The sequence below is a fragment of the Euprymna scolopes genome, chromosome 32, assembly GCF_053919585.1.
Source record: "Euprymna scolopes isolate OS-2025 chromosome 32, ASM5391958v1, whole genome shotgun sequence".
Taxonomy (NCBI): domain Eukaryota; kingdom Metazoa; phylum Mollusca; class Cephalopoda; order Sepiida; family Sepiolidae; genus Euprymna; species Euprymna scolopes.
In genome coordinates this window covers 98,888,497-98,892,847 of record NC_136513.1, presented here as the reverse complement: position 1 = coordinate 98,892,847, position 4,351 = coordinate 98,888,497, and positions in this window count along the sequence as shown.

Below are 4,351 nucleotides of genomic sequence, written 5' to 3'. Positions count from 1 at the left end.
GTTTAATATTCAAATTTAAAATCGTTAAATGCAATTTAGGCGCGCAGTGCAATTGATTGTTTCGGCGCGTTAAAAAAATGAAAAATGATACCCACGCAAATTCTGGCGTGACCTTTATATACCAAAGGTGCGGACGTAGTTGAAAGCACCCCATGTGATGTCTTCAGTGAGCTCGTTTTGAGCCGATCAAATCATATTTAAACATGCACAAACACAAAATCTCTCTCTTTAGTCTCTTAGCCTTTCGAGTATTCTTTCGTCTCTTTAAACTCTTCCGACTTATTCAACGCTTTCTCATTAGGACTTGCCACGCGTGCAAACATCAATTATTTCATTTCCACTGCTCCGCGCATTAATACTCTCTTTTAACAGACGAACATTAATATTGTCTCTGTTACATATTTGAACATTCATAGAACACAAAAAAGAGACTCTCCATCTTTCATATGAACTCAAAAAAGAACTCTGAAATATTGAGAACTATGTTTTGCTTGTGTTGTTTGTTATTTCTATTCCGGAAATAAACCTCCGTTTGTGTTGCACATAAGATTTCTTATTTTAATTTTTATTATTTATGGAGGAAGTCAGTTCCCAAAAAAAGGCCAGGCGACCCCCACAAGTTGGTGACCCGACGCAGAAATCATATGCACAACGGAATCTTATAAGCTATTAAACAACCATGACTCAGCGGCAAAAGCGACAATTTTTTTTCGACCACACTTTCAAGCTCCGCCTCCTCGGAAAAAGTCAGTTGACAGGTGGCAGATTTATTGGAGAATGTGCCAGAAGACAACCCATATGACGAACTTAAGGAGGCCATCTTACGACGGACAGGCTTTTCAAACGAAACAAGGTTACGCAATCTTTTCACCCAAGTAGAATTGGGAGATCGCACTCCGTCACAACTTTTGCGATACATGCGTACATTTCTAGGGGACAACGAAATGTCCGAAAATATAATGAGAAGTCTGTGGCTGGATAAACTTCCAGACACAACAGTACAAGTTGTAGCACCCACAACGGAAGAGACAAATATTGAAAAACTTGCCGATATGGCAGATCGAATCCATGAAAATCTGAGGCACCGCAAAGTAAACTCAGCACAAGCACAGCAGAAACAGACGTGCGACGACGATATATCGGGACTAAAAATGACGGTCGAAAATCTCACTCGATAAGTGCAGGAATTAATGCAAATAAACCATCGTTACTCATTTAATAAACGATCGAACTACCGAAAACGAAGCAATGCACGGGAACGAGCGAACAAAATCTGTTTTTACCACAAAAAAATTCGGCACACAAGTTCGGCGTTGCACTTATTCTTGTTCTTTTAAAAACAAGAATCAGGGAAACGATTATTCCGGCCAGTAGAGACGACGACTGTCGCTGGATTTTCCACTAAATGTCGTCTATTTTATATGCGTGACAATAATCACGGACATTACTTCTTAATAGACACTGGAGCTGAAATCAGTGTGATACCACCTCTACCTAAACAAAAAGCTATTCCACAGCCTTACCACCTCCAAGCAGCTAATGGCACACAAATACCGACATACGGGGAAAAATATATAGACGTCAATCTCGGCCTGCGCCGCACATTTCCGTGGATTTTTACCATAGCCAACGTGACGACACCAATATTAGGAGCAGATTTCCTAGCACGGTTTAATCTATCAGTAGGCATGACTAGTCGCACACTGACTGATAACCAAACAAAAATCGTAATTAAAGGTATCACCACAAGATACCAGTCTACTGGGATTAGTTCTGCCTTACCTGAAGAGACGTACATTCGTCGGCTGTTTCAAAAATACCCACAACTTACTCAGCCATTCAAAGTCACGGATAATATTAAACATAATGCAAAGCATTATATTAAAAAAAATAGATAACCCGTCTACGCCACCCCCAGACGTCTGAAGCCGGATAAGTACAAGATCGCAAAAGACGAATTTCAACGCATGTTTCAACAAGGAATTATCCGACCTTCCAAAAGTGCGTGGTCATCTCCTCTACACATGGTACAGAAAGCAGACGCGACAACATGGCGTCCATGCGGCGATTTCAGGAGATTAAATGCACAAACTGTACCGGATAGATACCCTATCCCACACATTCACGATTTTGCAATCGGACTGCGAAATGCCACGGTATTTTCCAAACTGGATTTAGTAATAGCGTATTACCAAATACCGGTGACGGATGAAGATATCCACAAAACAGCACGGACCACACCATTTGGACTTTACGAATTCGTCAGAATGCCATTCGGACTTAGGAACGCTTGTCAAACCTTCTAAAGGTTAATAGACGAGGTTTTTAGGGACCTTCCATTCGTATTCGCTTACGTGGACGATGTCCTAATTGCTAGTAGAAACCTCGACGAACATAAACAACACTTGGAACAAGTTTTTCAAAAACTGTCCCATTACGGTTTAAAAATAAACTTGGACAAATGTATTTTCAGTCAGCAAGAAGTAAACTTCCTTGTACATTCAATTGATAAGGATGGTATATCACCATTACCCGAAAAAGTAAGCGCCATTACGGATTTTCCACAACCTCCACTGTTAGACAAGTTCGTCACTTCATAGGTATAATTAATTATTACAGACGATTTTTACCCAACTGTTCCACAATCCTTGCACCGTTAACGTCATTATTGAAGAACAAAACGAAAAACCAACAATTAAAACTGGAAGGATCAGCTTTAAAAGCTTTCCATCAAGCTAAAACTGCCTTAGTCAATTTCACAAGATTGAATTATATTAAGGACAACGAAGAATCGAAGCTTACACTTACAACAGACGCGTCAGACATAGTTGTGGGAGCAGTTATACATCAACTGGCAGGGGATACAATGACCCCTATATCGTTTTTCTCAGCCAAACTGAGCAAGACACAGACAAAGTACAGTACCTTTTCAAGAGAGCTATTAGCAATTTATTTGTCAATTAAACATTTTAGACATCTGTTAGAAGGAAGAAACTTCTGTATTTACACTGACCATAAACCGTTAACATATGCACTGCATACGCATGTAGATAAATATGGTCCAAGAGAAATCAGACACCTTGATTATATTGCCCAATATTCCACAGACATCAGATACGTCAAGGGGCAAGAAAACATCGTGGCGGACGAATTATCACGAGCTGCAATAACTTCACTAAATTCCAGTTCGTTAACTATGGAATTAATTGCACAAGAACAAAAGACGGACAAGACACTCACTGACGTACAACAGAAAACATCTTTGCAACTGAAGGAAATGCCCGTACCTTTTAGTGTAACAACACTTTATTGTGATACAGCAAAAGAACAACCGCGTCCATACATACCGCCAAGCATCAGACGACATGTTTTTCTACATTTTCACAATATGTCGCATCCAGGCAAACGAGCCACCGTAAAAATAATAACAGACCGCTTTGTTTGGCCGAATATGAACGCAGATATTCGAAATTGGACTAAGACGTGTGTATCCTGTCAGAAAAATAAAATACACAGGCACAAGAAGTCACCGCTGGGCACTTTCAGTGCGCCTGATGCCAGGTTCACCAATATCCATGTTGACTTGGTGGGGCCATTACCGCCCTCAAAAAGACACACCCACATTCTCACCATAGTCGATAGGTTCAGCAGATGGCCAACAGCCATACCCGTGAAAGACACATCGGCAGCGACAGTAGCTGGAACAATACTAAAAGACTGGATAGTAATTTTTTGGAGTACCGTCAATACTCACAACGGACAGAGGTTCGCAATTTCAATCGAAACTCTTCGCAGAGTACAAACAATTGTTGGGAACAACCCACATAAAGACTACTGCTTATCACCCTTGCTCAAACGGCCTCGTCGAACGCTTTCACAGACAGCTAAAAACTTCTTTGGCTACGAGTCTTAACAACGCGGACTGGTCAGATAATTTACCATTAATCCTATTAATGATCCGAAACACAATAAAAGAAGACTTACAAAGCACACCAGCGGAGCTAGTTTTTGGATCCGTAGTCACACTATCTGGACAGTATTTTAATGCATACACAGATATTTCACCCACGGCTACATTTGTGATGGAATTAAAGAACAAAATGTCTTCTCTCAAATTTACCCCCACCAGGAGGGCTGACAAACAAACATATATACCAAACGACCTTCACACATGCAAATTTGTGTTTATCAGAAATGATACGGTCAAAAAGCCATTTTGTCCAAATTACACTGGACCATACCAAGTTTTGGACAGAAGTGAAAAATATTTTACTGTCCAACGGAAAGACGGGAAAGACAACATCGCGATCGACCGAATTAAACCAGCATACATTGAGGAATACCCTCAGAC